This window comes from Triticum urartu, chromosome 5A (genome assembly GCF_056163025.1).
Source record: "Triticum urartu cultivar PI428250 chromosome 5A, HENAU_Tu73, whole genome shotgun sequence".
NCBI lineage: Eukaryota > Viridiplantae > Streptophyta > Magnoliopsida > Poales > Poaceae > Triticum > Triticum urartu.
The window spans coordinates 671817062-671833792 of NC_141877.1; the positions used below are offsets into that span (position 1 = coordinate 671817062).

General features: G+C 40.9%; 1 long non-coding RNA gene across 1 annotated transcript; it reads right to left on the reverse strand.

Annotated features, from left to right (window-relative positions):
• Positions 1-2751: 2751 nt before the first annotated feature.
• LOC147973970 (uncharacterized) lies at positions 2752-5555 on the reverse strand. Its single transcript, XR_015603076.1, has 5 exons — positions 5352-5555; positions 3732-3869; positions 3327-3636; positions 3184-3245; positions 2752-3083 (listed from the first exon to the last, which is right to left on the reverse strand). It is a non-coding gene; the product is annotated as an uncharacterized LOC147973970 (long non-coding RNA).
• Positions 5556-16731: the final 11176 nt, after the last annotated feature.

Consider the following 16731-nt stretch of genomic DNA (forward strand, 5'->3'; position numbering starts at 1 on the left):
ATCTTTGATTAACGAGTTAGTCAAGTAGAGGCATACTAGTGACACTCTGTTTGTCTATGTATTCACACATGTATTATGTTTCCGGTTAATACAATTCTAGCATGAATAATAAACATTTATCATGATATAAGGAAATAAATAATAACTTTATTATTGCCTCTAGGGCATATTTCCTTCAGTGTCCCACTTGCACTAGAGTCAATAATCTAGATCCCATCGCCATGTGATTTAACATCAATAGTTCACATCTTTATGTGATTGGTTCACATCTCCATGTGACTAACACCCAAAGGGTTTACTAGATTCAATAATCTAGTTCACATCGCTATGTGATTAAGACCCAAAAAGTGATCATGTTTTGCTTGTGAGAGAAGTTTAGTCAACGGGTCTGCCACATTCAGATCCGCATGCATTTTGCAAATTTCTATGTCAACAATGCTCTGCATGGAGCTACTCTAGCTAATTGCTCCCACTTTCAATATGTATCCAGATTGAGACTTAGAGTCATCTAGATTAGTGTCAAAGCTTGCATCGACGTAACCCTTTACGACGAACCTTTTGTCACCTCCGTAATCGAGAAACATATCCTTATTCCAGTAAGGATAATTTTGACCGCTGTCCATTGATCTACTCTTAGATCACTATTGTACTCCCTCTCTTAACACAGTGTATGGTATACAATAGATCTAGTACACAGCATGGCATACTTTATAGAACCTATGACTGAGGCATAGGGAATGACTTTCATTTTCTTTCTATCTTCTGCCGTGGTCGGGCTTTGAGTCTTACTCAACTTCACACCTTGTAACACAGGCAAGAAACTTTTTCTTTGACTGTTCCATTTTGAACTACTTCAAAACTTGTCAAGGTATGTACTCATTGAAAAACTTATCAAGCGTCTTGATCTATCTCTATAGATCTTGATACTCAATATGTAAGCAGCTTTACCGAGGTCTTTCTTTGAAAAACTCCTTTCAAACACTCCTTTATGCTTTGCAGAATAATTCTACATTATTTCCGATCAACAATATGTCATACACATATACTTATCAGAAATGATGTAGTGCTCCCACTCACTTTCTTGTAAATACAGGCTCATCTCATGCACCCCAGACAGGGTGCATAGAGGCAGCTATGCTGGCCCTGACACTCGTACCCACCGACTAGACCATGTCTGGATATGTTTATTTTTTCAAAAAGAATCAAAATTTCAAATTTTGTTTAAATATTCGAAAAACTTTAGAATTTCAGAAAAAATAAAAAAAATGAATTTCAAATTTTTTTTAAATTTTCAAAAAAAATCATAATTTCAAAATTTCTTTGGATTTTCAATAAATATTTGAAATTTCAATTTTTCTCAAAAAATCATAAATGTTGGAATTTCAAAAGTAAATCAAAATTTGTTTGAATTTTGAAAAAAAATAGAATTTTAATTTTTTATAAAATATTCAAATTTTGTTTAAATTTTCAAAAAAAACTCATAATTTCAAATATGCTCAAATTAAAAAACAGAATTTCAAAATTTATTTTAATTTTCCAAAAAAGTTTAGAATATCAAAATATGTTTAAATTTGTGTTGACATTTTTTTCGATTTTGTTCATCATTCAAAAAAAATATTCAGAATTCGAAATTGTTCAGCATGTCTAAACACATGCAGGCTGCCCAACAAAATCTCAGCTCAGCATGTCTAAACACATGCAGGCTGCCAAACAAAATCTCAGCTCAGCATGTCTCAGCGCATACATCACTGCCAAATAACAACAACTGCATGGACTTAGCATGTCTACACTCAGCATGTATGAGATAAGAACAACTAAGTTAGGTCCATACATGCCACCGAACACACCCTACACTGTAAATACCCGGTATTTACACTGTAAATACCCGGAATTTACACTGTAAATTCAGTACAATGACCCTGTAACTACACTGTAAATTCAATACAATGGCCCTGGAAATTACACTGTAAATATAATGCAAAACCCTACAACATACAGTGTACAAATGCATGAATTTACAGTGTAAATACCCAAGGTATTCAGGGCCTTTGTACTGTAACTACACTGTAAATACCCAAGTATTTACACTGTAAATTCAGTACAATGGCCCTGTAATTACACTGTAAATACACAAGTATTTACACTGTAAATTCAGTATAATGGCCCTATAATTACACGGTAAATACCCAAGTTTTAGCACTGTAAATTCAGTACTAAAACCCTGGAATTTACACTGTAAAAATGCATATATCTACACTGTAAATTCAGTATAATGGCACTGGAATTTACATTCTTAATACATTACAAATACAGTCCAAAGACCTTGGAATTTACATTGTATAAACATAGTAAGCACCCAACATTTACCATTCAAACTACCGATTTACACTGTAAAAACACCTCATGCCACCCAGGATTTACAGTGTCCAAAACCAGGAACTCACACTTTGCTCCTTAAAAAATGATTTGTAGTTTGGAGCTTAAAAAGTTAATATTGACAGTTTTCTGCTTAGGAAATACATGCAGAGAAAAGAGCTATCACTGATAATAGTTTGCCGCTTACAAAATTAAAATTCTCTCACATTTAATCTTCAATATTGCAGATGGGGAGCATGATAGGAAGAGTGACTGAAGAGGATCTACTGTCAATGTCACAAGAAGAACTCATTCTAAATGTGAGACATGTATAAATACTAGCAAACTGATTGCAAAAATCAATAGAGGAAAATGCTATATACAATACATTCATGCTAACAAAAAATGTTTTGCGGGAATCATTTTCATTCACAGCGCTCCTCAATTCAGACATTATCTACAAGGTAAAAATGAAATTCAAATACTGCATAGCTACAAATCTTTGAGAAGGAGAAGTTTTAAATTAAAAGAAATCATGATGCTCGCAGGTACATTCAGGAGATGGTGCTGCAAACATTACACAAGATGGAGAGGAAAACTAGTACTGAATAACTCATATCTGAACTGAGAAAAAAGAGAGAAAGTAACATCTCACTTACACTGCAGACATTGCAGGAAATGCATCATGAAGCTACAGCAAGCGAAGAAGGCACAACAGAACCTAATCCCTGGGAGGCACACATGTTTGACAACATCAGTTTGGAACAGGTAGCCACATAAATAGATAAATCAAAGTCACAAATAGAATATGAACGTATTTGTACAAACCTGTTTGAAAATTAAAACGGACACAAAAAGAATAATTTTGCAGGTCCCTGAAGATACCGACCCTAGTTCCACAACAAATAAATCAAAGTCAAACACAAACCAGATAAATCAAGAAGGACAAAGGGGAGAAACAGAGGACTCACATGAACAAGACGCAGACAATGAATACCTCGATGAAGAAGACATTGAGAGGTTCCTGCAAAATGAACAAGAGACTGCATCAGAAGGCAATCTTATGAACACCAGCAGCAATTTCAAGCCACAGTTAGGCATGTAGTTCAAAACAAAAGAAGAAGCCCAGGCATATATGAATTTCTACTCAAAACTGGTTGGATTTTTAGTGGCTACAGTAGCATCCTCAAGAACAACAAGCAAAAAAGAGAAATAATGAGCTTGGTTCACATAAAACTTGAAAAGAGCTTGGTCAAAGTCTGCTTCATCACCTGAAAGTTCCTGAAAAATGCAAAATACAACAGACACAAAATAAATAAACAGACTTCAAGAAATAATAATTGAAAAAAAGTAGAGAAAAAGAAAGAAATAGCTACCATTGACAGGCGCAAATGGTTCGTCAGCAAAACAATCTGCACTCTCAAAAGAAGATGCTAACGGAACGCCCTGATGATAGACTTTCCATAGCCTACCCATTAAACATGAAAAAACTGGTTGCCAGGACCCTCCTCAAACTACAAAACCAAAACACTCTTAAACAATGCTACATAAATCCTAAATCAAATACTACATTAACAACAAAGAATAAGAAAACTTATCAAGACCTATATGGTTGCAAATAAGACGCACTAATGTTGTACAGGAATTACATAGGAGAAGCATGGCAAATACAGAGTACAATACCCCAAAATTACACTGTAATATAGCTGAAAATTACAGTGACGATGCATGGGAATTACAATATGAGCATTACTACAAAAATGAGGCATTGGAATTAAAATATGGGTACATTACACCGTAATATATCCAAAAAATACAGTGACTAAGCATTGGAATTACAGAGTAAATGAGAGAAATATTACAGAGTGATGAAGAAGCATACATGAAAATCATGGGAGTTACACAAGAAACCTGAGGAAAATTACACTTCACTATAACTAAAAAATACAATGACTGGGCATGGGAATTACAGTACAACCATAATTACAAATTTGAAGCAAGGGAACTACAAAACGTAAATATGGGAATATTACACATTAATATATCCAAAAAAATAGTTGCTAAGCATGGGAATTACACAGTAAATCAAGGGAATAATACAGTGTGATGAAGAAGCCTACATGAAATTCATCAGAAGTACAGTGGAATTCTGAGGTAAATACACTGTAATATAACTAAAAAATATAGTGACTGAGCATGGGAATTACACTGCAAATCAGGTGAATTACAGTGCAAAGAAGTAATACAGTGTAATTCTACAAAATACAAGCACTAAATATGGGAATTACACCACAAAATCAGATAAATATTACAGTGCAAAGAAGTAATACAGTGTAATTCCACAAAATACAGGCACTAAGCATGGGAATTACACCGCAAAATCAGATAAATATTACCGGGTAAGCACATGGAAAATGCTGCCAAATACATGACTAATAACACTTGAACCTAACCTTACACTCTAATACTGGAGGGATCTAAGACTGAAAACATAGGGGGCAATTGCAGGGCTAGAACACATGAGATTACAGAATAGCACAATCAGGGACATCCACTGAAGAATCATACTCCCAAGGACGAGACACATTAAGCATTACAGAGACTCCCACTAGAGCAAAATCACCAACCCAAACACATGAAGCATTACACACGAATCATACTCCAACCAGAACAAAACCCAACGGAAACCCTAAATCTAGACCCCTACCAGCGACCAGGAAACGAAACACATACCAGTGCCTACACCCGAGGGGATTCAGACATGAAAGAGCTAAAAACCTAAGCAGAGGAACCACATCAATTTCATAGAACTTACACAAACACATCGGGAGCCATGGGAAAAATCTACAAGAGCACATACACCAAACACGGGCAAGAACATACACAATCCATCAATCAAACACCAGAACATACATGGATCTCGAATCGAAACTAGCAGAAACGGAGGAGAAACCTAGATCACACGGGGGAGAGAGAGAGAGAGAGACGAGAACAACCAACTGGGGCAGCCGAGGAACGAAGAGCAAGGGAGGAGAAATCAAGCTCGAAGGGAAGGGGATCTCAGAATCGACATGAATGACGGGAATCGCCTCCGCTCCTTCACCGCTCGAGCGCCTCTTCCCCTCTCTCGCTCTCTCATCTCTGCCTTATCCAAACAATACCGCCAAATGAAATGGGGAAAAGACACAGACAAATTTCAAAAAGGAAAAGAAAAACAGCCAGTCGGACCGGTGCGGCCGTAACGGGCTGGAATAAAAACAAACCACACCCGACAAACAACAAACCAGCCCAAAAACCACACCTCCAAGCGCGAATCTGCATGCAAAAATGGACAGACAGAGATTTGAATGTTGTCGAATTGAGAAATAGTCGACTGTAAAATAGCAAATCCGTAAACATACAGCTCTCTCATGCATGGTTTGAAAAAAGCATCCAATCTTTATTAGTGATGCAAGCAAAGGGCCGTTCATTGCAACAGGAGAATTCTTTTTTTTATCATAGCCTTCAATGGCTATGATCATATTTTGTTACTTCATCGAGATACAGTACCACTCTCTTTCTCATTGCATGTGCCGGCCCAGGAGGGGCAATTCCCAAACGTATTTTTCTAGCCACTACCGTGTGGGTCGGCCCAGGTGGGGGGGGGGGGGGGGGTGGCGCCCTATCTAAAATGTATTTTTACAGCCACGACTGCATGGGGGTTTCCTATTTGGCGTGTAGTGACCTAGCATGTACTCCCTCCTGCCTTCGATCATGTTTTAGGCCGGCCAATTTTCGGACTTCTTCCTCACCGGAACCTTCCCTGAGCCTTTTTTTTTCTTTTATTCCTTTTTTATTATTTTATTTTTTGTTCTTTTTTATTTTTATTTTCCTTCCTTTTTTCTTTCATGTGAACATCTTTTCAAATTTGCAAATATTTTGTGAAATCGTGAACAATATTTTGAAATCATAAACATTTTACAAATTTGTGAACATTTTTCAAAGTCTTTAACGTTTTTTGAATTTATTAACATTATATACTATTTGCAAATGGATTGCTACTGGATTGTTGGGCCTACTAGGTAGGACATAGTTCATCCATGGGTGGATGGGCCTAGGCTATCGATGAAGGGGGGAGGAGAGATGCTTGATGTGTCCCTCATAGGCTATCGATCGGTGGAGGCCAGGGGTACTACTTTGTTAGGAATAGATTTGCGAGATGTATCATGCAACATTAATGTGATTGGGTGGCATATGGTAATGTTAACTGTAATTTTGGGGACGTATGAAAATATTAATTTAGGATGCCAATAACTACCACACGTGTGGCATGTAGTAACACCGCCCACACATTTTTTACACTAAAATTGCCATACGAAAAAAACAAACCTCAAAAAAACTGAAACTTGATATCCAGACAGAAAGTTGCCATGCTTCACAACTAAAGTTTCCATCCTCTTGTAACTAAAGTTGCCATCAAAAAAATATGGGCGAAATTGCTTCGTGCCACACGTGTGGCGTTATCATTTGGGTTAATTTATGTGATCGAGCAATTTATGATAAGGTTAATTACTTTAGATTTGATTTTTAGAGTTTGGCCATGATTGATTCTTTCACATAAAGACATTACTAAATAACTTGCCCCTGCATGAAAAGTTCTCATTAGTTCATTTTTTTTCATTGTGTGGAAAATGAGGTAAAAATAAACCAGTAAGAGGGAGTGGTGGGAGGAAGGACGAAAAAAAACTAGTCAAAATAAAACCGAACGAAAGTGATGCGACGAAAAAAACTCTGAATGCAATCCTATCAACTGCTCCATTAGAAGTAGAGATTGGCGAGCGAACCAACCAGCGACACCCTAGAGCGACCCAACCAGTGGGGGCGCTCCTATTGAACGCTCATTGCGTCCAACAGCGTCGCGCCGCACAGGGGACCCCATAATGGGCCAACCTACTTGCTGGTGCACCTGCCGTTGCTAGCGAATGCAAATATTGAGCGTTAGTGATTAATTGACAACTCGAAAGTCTAAGAATTAACAACAGCATTAGATCCAAACGTTTCTTAATTTTTATTTTTTAATATTTTTTTGAAATTTGGGAACAATTGTTAATGATTTTCAAAATTTGGAAAAAATCTGAACAAATTTTGAGAAAAATGTGAACAATTTATGAAACTGTGAATAACTTTTGAATTCCCGAATTGTTTTTGAAAATGCGGACATTTAGTGAAATTGAGAACATTTTTTTTAAGTAAACAAATTTTAAAATTCAGAAAAATTTCTGAGTAGATGATATTTTTTGAAATTCCTTATCAGGTTCATTTTTTTGATATTTGTGAAAAAAATGAAAACAAAAGGATTTTTTGGAATTCTTGGACATTTTTTGATATTATGAACAAGTTTAAAATCGTGAACATGTGATTCCTTGATTCATGCTAATGCCTCATTTATTCTTTTGGAAATTCATGCTAGTGCCTTATTTATTATAACACGTCATCATGATATGATACTTTCTCATATTTATTGTGGTTCCTTGTATTTTGTTCAAAATTGAGCCTATATATAACAAAGTTTGCTCTGCTCCGATGAGGAAGGGATGATGACAACAGCGCGCATTCGACTTGCTCCATTGCTTATAGTCGTCGCTAGGTGGTCAATGGACCTGGATGTATTCTTTACTTCTGGTGTTCTTTGTACTATCTTGACAGTTGATGAATAGATCGAAGTTTTCCTTACAAAAAGAATAGTTAAAAATGATGATCTATGAAGTTTACTGAATGAAAATTTATCCATGAAATGTGGAACACTTGAGTAGATTGGGCAAGCAGAGGGGAGGGGCTTTGCGGGAGCTAATATGTTTATTCCATGAATATTAGATCAAAACAGTTTGTAAAAAATATACTGGAATTTTTTTGGGTGCTGCCGAAAAATGTATGTTCATGTAATTTTAAAAAGTATTTTTTTAACACAATACAATTGAAGTCGCTCAAATATACGAGCATACACCCACCCCATATGAACGCACACACGCATACCCTACCCCTAGGAGCACCTTCGAGAGGTTGAGCCGGCACATCATCTTGGAATTGACGAAGTCGCCACATACGCCTTCGTAGTCGACGGGAACGTCTCCTCCCACTGAACGTGAAAAGCTAGTGCTTTAATTTTTTTCCTATGAGATATTAATTCATTTGTATCCTATGAAATAAAATTTTATTTTAAAATCTTTTTACATATTTGAATTCCCGATGTCAAGGAAATAAGATCAAATTTGGATATATTTTCAATGATTTTAAAATTAATGAAACATATTTCACTCATTTCTAAATAACAGATTCCACTCGTTTCTTAAAAACTTACTGATGTATATATTCGAAACATTGATTTCACACATTTCAAAATGCCGATTTCACTCACTTTAGAATACTTGTTTCACTCAATTCAAATAAATAATTTCTGTCATTTTCAAAGGAATTTTTTCACTTCTTTAAAACAACATATTTCACTTATTTCAAATAACATAATCCAATATTGTCTAAATCATTGATTTCACTTAATTCAAAATACTCATTCAACTGAACTAGAAAAAACACTTATTTCAAGGAAGTGATTTCACTCATTTCACTTAATCCAGAAAAATGTGTTCACTCAATTCAAACAACTGATTTTAGTTAAATCGAAAAACATTTTTTACTCATTTCAGGAGACTTATTTCACTCATCATTTGAAAACACCAATTTTAATCATTTCAGAAAATATATTTCTATTGTTTAATTAAGAAGATTTATTTCACTCATCATTTCAAAACACAAAATTTACTCATTTCAAAATCTGGGTTAATCCATTTCAAAAACATATTCCACTCATTAAAAAAATTATTTAACTCATTAAAAAAATAATTTCATTCGTAATGAAACTTGAACTCAAAATATATTCATAACATTTCATCATGTTTCAAAAATAAAATTTTAAAACTTATCAAAATATATTCAAGCATGATCTTGTTCTAAAGACATCATCGTCAGGATGCACATACGCTGACAAGAGTTAAATCGAGCTTTTGGTTCATAAGATAAAATGATTTCAAACTTTGAAATCACATGAAAGGCATGGGTGTGTGATGCGTTGCATGGTAGAGACCTCTGCCAAAGCTGCATGCACAAAAAGTGATTTGCATGCAAGGGAAAAATGACTATACAAGCATGTAGTCCCTCCGTTCCTAAATATAAGTCTTTTTAAAAATTTCAATATGGATTACGCATGGATGTATACACATGAATTTTAGAGCGTAAATTCACTCATTTTGCTTGATATGTAGTTCATGTTAGAGCATCTACAGCCGGACTTGACAAATCTGGCCCCTCAAACACCCTCGGACGCGCACGGGCGCGTCCCCGGGGACTGACCGGGCACTCCTCAGAAAATACAATCCATATCGGGACACCTCAATTATCATATCTCAAATCCATACAAACTCATGCAACGACGTCGACGCACATGCATCGTCCGACTACTCCATCACACTACACTAAACATGCCATTGGACTACCAAAATTTGGCATGTTTGGCTATGGTGGAGTTCATCCACGGCTTCCCTCCCTTGCCGTCCTTCTCGCAGAAGTACCAGTTGGAGATGCAGTATGGATCAAGTTGGATCTGCTCATCGCCGGAGCTGTCCTCGCCGTCGATGTCCTCCTTCTCCTCCTTTGGTGGCAGTCCGTCCATGGCACGGACCGCCCGATTCTGCTCACGTGCGAGGGCGTGCGTGTTCCTCCGCTGTCGTTTCTTCACAATGCGGGCGCAGATGGCTTCCTCCTATGCGGTTGCCAGTGCCGCCGCACCAGCCGCCTCCGCCGCCGCCATTTTTCACCGCGATACGGGCCTCGGTGGCCCTTATCCGCTCCTTTCCACGGCAGGCCGCCCATTCCCGGTGGGAGTCATACTCTGCCCGACTGATGATGGGAAAGGAGAGGTGTTCTGGCCGGGACCGCGAGGATCCAGCACCAGAGGACCCGAGCGCCTGGTTAGCCGACGGTATGGCGTCACGGTAGACGGATCCGTCCATCGGCCGGGCGCTGTCCTCTCGGGAGTGGCGGAGTGCAATGCAGACTGTCATTGCCTCCTCCAACCCACACGGGACGACACGCCAGTCGACGGATCCGGACTAGTCGGAGTCTGATCCACTGCCTGCCATGGCGGAGAAGGTCGCAAATCGTCGGAGGTGAGCTCAGGTGGCGGAGGGGAGTGAAGGGGAGCGGAGTGAAGTGGCTAGGGTTTGCTCCGGCGAAAGGATGGGGACGAATATAAGTGAGGTCGGGTGGGCCAGCATGGTTCGGGTCCGACGTGGCGGGCATGCCCGGGCGCCCGATATACGCCCCATATTTAAGCTAGATATATGGAGAGTGCCGGTCAGCCCGGGCGTTTGAGGGCCATTTGAGATGCCCGTCTGAGTCCAAATTTCGTGACCAGACGGCCTGCCCGTGCATTTGAAACGGGTTTGGAGGATTCAATTATAGATGCTCTTAGAATATCTCAAAAGCTTATATTTAGAAACGGAGATAGTATGACACACGCAAGTTGGTTGCATGCACTCGGATCTCCCACGGAAGCAACAGCAGATGGCGGCATGGGACTCTGGTAGTACCCAACTAACTTGCAAATTACTCCGTGGCTAATGCCAATTGTCTAGCAAAGTACTAGTAGTAGTAGCAGGTCATCTAAGGCTTCTGCCAATACTTCAGCTTGTACAAGTGTTAAGATTGCCATGTAGGTAAAAAATCTGATGTGGCAACGTAATTAAGAAAAAAGAGATGAGTATGATGACCCCAAGAAGAAACAATACTACCTCCGTTTCAGTTTATAAGTCCTACGCGTATACCTAGGTTGCCAATTTTATCACCTTAATATAAACTATATAACACAGAAATTATACGGTTTGAAAATAGAGCATCTGAAGTTTATATTGGTATATTTTTTTATAATATATGATTTGTATAAGTTGGTCAAATTAACGACCTAGGGGCACGCGCACGCCCTGTAAACTGAGAGAGAGGTAGTACTAAACACGAGAACCTAGGTAGATGACTTAAATGAAAGAATCCCATCAATACATGAAGAACTTTCGTTGCAAAATCATTAAATAAAAGATACTTAGCACCAACGAGTCAAACACCTATGCATTGAGGGCATTAGTTGCTAATTTTTTTAATGTGCTTAGCACCTCATGTAAGCACCAATGCATTGGGAGTAGCCTTAACCGCAGAATTAGGTATGACAGTGTTGCCCATGGGTATGGGTACCCGCGGGTACCCTACCCGAAAACAATGGGCATGGGCAAGACTTGGAGAGATTTTGTATCAACGGGTAATGGGTATCCATACCTGTAAAATATATGGGTAAGGCATATGTATGAATCTATGCCCATGGGTAACCCAATGAATATCCAGAAAATAATTTAAAAAATGAAATAGTTCCTATGACATGTGGGTCAACATACAACTCCTATGACCCAACCCTAAATCTCGTGCTCCTTAAACTGTCCATAGCTCGTAGGCTCGTAACCATTTAGCTCGCCACTCCTCCTACGACCTTTGTGACTCCTAAAAAAAATGAACTATCGACTCTTTTCTATTGGACTGTTGTTCAACAATCAAACTATCCCCACGAACCGCTGCTCATACTTTATTGATTCCTCCAAGAGGCCTGCAACATGAGGAGGCCGTATCTGTGCTATATTGCTTGCCCATCATCATTTGATTTTTAAACTCATTTCTCTACCTTTTAAAAATTTAATGTTATACATTTTATCCACTGGATACTCATTGGGTATAGGATACCCGATGGGTATGAACACGGGTGTTAATTTATGCCCATGAGTATTGAAATGGGTGGATATAGAAAGTTTCGGTAGGTATGAGTTTTGACAGAAGGAGGTTGTACCTAGCCATACCCTATCCATTGTCATTCCTACGCATAAAAGGAGAAAGGGAGAGATACGTGCAACCGAATCAGCTGGTGAAAGCATTTATGAATTTGCAGCGAGGTCACCGCCCCAGCTGGTGCCGTACGTCCCCGGCGGCGACGGACTCGGTTTATCGGCAATGCTCATGTTCGGCACTGGGTTGCTTTTTTACTCTTCTGTAAAACGCGTGGACAGTCGAGTCCTGCAGCAATAAAAACCGCCAGCCGGCCACCGACGAGCGAGCGAGGACGTGCCGACGCCCTTCATGGCCGGCGGCAACTCACGACGGTAGGTAGGGAAATTAGCTTGTGCGTGTATGAAAAACTAGTATAGAGGCTAAGGCACGCTTCACCTTCACTCCTGTGGTTAACTCCAGACCAGCGGAGTTTATATGTGAAATGGAGAACATAAACAAGGGGATTGACTGATTGATTTACGGATTCTATAACTCATGAACATCAGGATTTTAGCGTTCGGTCCCAAACGCCTCGACTGTCGTCAGATGATTTGCACACATCTTAGAGCAGGCCACACTGCCAAGTCAGCAGAGAAGTAGTTCGGGATTTTCCTCTCAACTCCCGAACGACCGATTGACCAAACGACATCGTCTCCTTCTCCCCCCTCAGCCTTATCCTTTTCTTCCCCTCACCCACTGTTCCTCTCCACAGCGTCTCTGTGGATCGCCGCTAGCTGCCGCCACCCGCCAGCTCCCCGCGCCGCCGCGTTGGGCGGGGTCGAGGCCGCATACATCTGTGTGATCCTCGCCGGGGTAGAGGTGCGGTCATGGCGGAGGCCAAGCGCCGCCCGCTCGCCGTAATGTGGAATAGTTTCACAACTCATGCCGCCTGGAACACCTCAGCGTAATGGTGTGTCCGAACGTCGTAATCGCATTCTATTAGATATGGTGCGATCTATGATGTCTCTTACCGATTTACCGCTATCATTTTGGGGCTATGCTTTAGAGACTGCCACATTCACTTTAAATAGGGCTCCGTCAAAATCCATTGAGACGACACCGTATGAATTATGGTTTGGGAAGAAACCTAAGCTGTCGTTTCTAAAAGTTTGGGGATGCGATGCTTATGTCAAGAAACTTCAACCTGAAAAGCTCGAACCCAAGTCAGAAAAATGCGTCTTCATAGGATACCCTAAAGAAACTGTTGGGTATACCTTCTACCTCAGATCCGAAGGCAAGATCTTTGTTGCCAAGAATGGGTCCTTTCTAGAGAAAGAGTTTCTCTCGAAAGAAATAAGTGGGAGGAAGGTAGAACTTGATGAAGTATTACCTCTTGAACCGGTAAGTGGCGCAGCTCAAGAAAATGTTCCTGAGGTGCCTGCACCGACTAGAGAGGAAGTTGTTGATGATGATCATGAAACTTTAGATCAAGTTGCTACTGAACTTCGTAGGTCCACAAGGACACGTTCCGCACCAGAGTGGTACGGCAACCCTGTCTTGGAAATCATGTTGTTAGACAACGATGAACCTTCGAACTATGAAGAAGCGATGGCGGGCCCGGATTCCGACAAATGGTTGGAAGCCATGAAATCCGAGATAGGATCCATGTATGAAAACGAAGTATGGACTTTGACTGACTTGCCCGTTGATCGGCGAGCCATAGAAAATAAATGGATCTTTAAGAAGAAGACAGACACGGATGGTAATGTGACCATCTATAAAGCACGACTTGTCGCTAAGGGTTATCAACAAGTTCAAGGGGTTGACTACGATGAGACTTTCTCACCCGTAGCGAAGCTGAAGTCCGTCCGAATCATGTTAGCAATTGCCGCATTCTATGATTATGAAATTTGGCAAATGGACGTCAAAACGGCATTCCTTAATGGTTTCCTTAAGGAAGAATTATATATGATGCAACTGGAAGGTTTTGTCGATCCTAAGAATGCTGACAAGGTGTGCAAGCTCCAACGCTTGATTTATGGGCTGGTGCAAGCATCTCGGAGTTGGAACATTCGCTTTGATGAGATGATCAAAGCGTTTGGGTTTATGCAGACTTATGGAGAAGCCTGCATTTACAAGAAAGTGAGTGGGAGCTCTGTAGCATTTCTCATATTGTATGTGGATGACATACTGTTGATGGGAAATGATATAGAATTCTTGGAAAGCATAAAGGCCTATTTGAACAAGTGTTTTTCAATGAAGGACCTTGGAGAATCTGCTTATATATTAGGCATCAAGATCTATAGAGATAGATCGAGACGCCTCATTGGTCTTTCACAGAGTACGTACCTTGACAAGATATTGAAGAAGTTCAAAATGGATCAGTCAAAGAAGGGGTTCTTGCCTGTATTGCAAGGTACGAGATTGATCTTGGCTCAATGCCCGACCACGGCAGAAGATAGAGAAAAGATGAGTGTCGTCCCCTATGCCTCGGCCATAGGGTCTATCATGTATGCTATGCTGTGTACCAGACCTGATGTAAACCTTGCCGTGAGTTTGGTAGGAAGGTACCAAAGTAATCCCGGCATGGAACACTGGATAGCGGTCAAAAATATCCTGAAGTACCTGGAAAGGACTAAGGAAATGTTTCTCGTTTATGGAGGTGACGAAGAGATTGTCGTAAAGGGTTACGTCGATGCTAGCTTCGACACAGATCTGGATGACTCTAAGTCACAAACCGGATACGTGTATATTTTGAATGGTGGGGCAGTAAGCTGGTGCAGTTGCAAGCAAAGCATTGTGGCGGGATCTACATGTGAAGCGGAGTACATGGCAGCCTCGGAGGCAGCACACGAAGCAGTCTGGGTGAAGGAGTTCATTACCGACCTAGGAGTCATACCCAATGCATCGGGCCCGATGACTATCTTTTGTGACAACACTGGAGCTATTGCCCTTGCCAAGGAGCCCAGGTTTCACAGGAAGACCAGGCATGTCAAGCGTCGCTTCAACTCCATTCGTGAAAGTGTTCAAAATGGAGACATAGAGATTTGTAAAGTACATACGGACCTGAATGTAGCAGATCCGTTGACTAAACCTCTCCCTAGAGCAAAACATGATCAACACCAGAATTCCATGGGTGTTCGATTCATCACAATGTAACTAGATGATTGACTCTAGTGCAAGTGGGAGACTGTTGGAAATATGCCCTAGAGGCAATAATAAAATGATTATTATGTTTCCTTGTTCATGATAATTGTCTATTATTCATGCTATAATTGTATTGTCCGGAAATCGTAATACATGTGTGAATACATAGACCATAATGTAACCCTAGTGAGCCTCTAGTTGACTAGCTCGTTGATCAACAGATAGTCATGGTTTCCTGGCTATGGACATGGGGATGTCATTGATAACGGGATCACATCATTAGGAGAATGATGTGATGGACAAGACCCAAACCTAAGCATAGCACAAAGATCGTGTAGTTCGTTTGCTGTAGCTTTTCTGGATGTCAAGTATCATTTCCTTAGACCATGAGATTGTGCAACTCCCGGATACCGTAGGAGTGCCTTGGGTGTGCCAAACGTCACAACGTAACTGGGTGACTATAAAGGTACATTACAGGTATCTCCGAAAGTGTCTGTTGGGTTGGCACGAATCGAGACTGGGATTTGTCACTCCGTATGACGGAGAGGTATCTCTGGGCCCACTCGGTAATGCATCATCATAATGATCTCAATGTGATCAAGTGGTTGATCACGGGATCATGCATTACGGTACGAGTAAAGTGACTTGCCGGTAACGAGACTGAACAAGGTATTGGGATACCGACGATCGAGTCTCGGGCAAGTAACGTACCGATTGACAAAGGGAATTGAGTACGGGATTGATTAGGTCCTCGACATCGTGGTTCATCCGATGAGATCATCGAGGAGCATGTGGGAGCCAACATGGGTATCCAGATCCCGCTGTTGGTTATTGACCAGAGAGTCGTCTCAGTCATGTCTGCTTGTCTCCCGAACCCGTAGGGTCTACACACTTAAGGTTCGGTCACGCTAGGGTTGTATAGATATGAGTATGCAGTAATCCGAAAGTTGTTCGGAGTCCCAGATGAGATCCTGGACGTCACGAGGAGTTCCGGAATAATCCGGAGGTAAAGAATTATATATGGGAAGTTGTCATACGGTCACCGGAATGGTTCGGGGGCATATCGGTATTGTACCGGGGCCACCGAAGGGGTTCCGGGGTCCACCGGGAGGGGCCACCTCTCCCGGAGGGCCTTATGGGCTGTATGAGGAAGGGATCCAGCCCAAAGTGGGCTGGGGTGCCACTCCCCCTAGGGCCCATGCGCCTAGGGTTGGGGGAAACCCTAAGGGGGGGCGCCCCCTTGCTTGGGGGGCAAGCCCCCCTCCCCTTGGCCGCCGCCCCCTCTCTAGATCTCATCTAGAGGGGGCCGGCCCCCTTCCCCCTTCCCCTATAAATAGAGGGGTGAGGGGAGGGCCGCAGAGGACATCCAAGGCGCAGCCCCTCCCCTCCCCAACA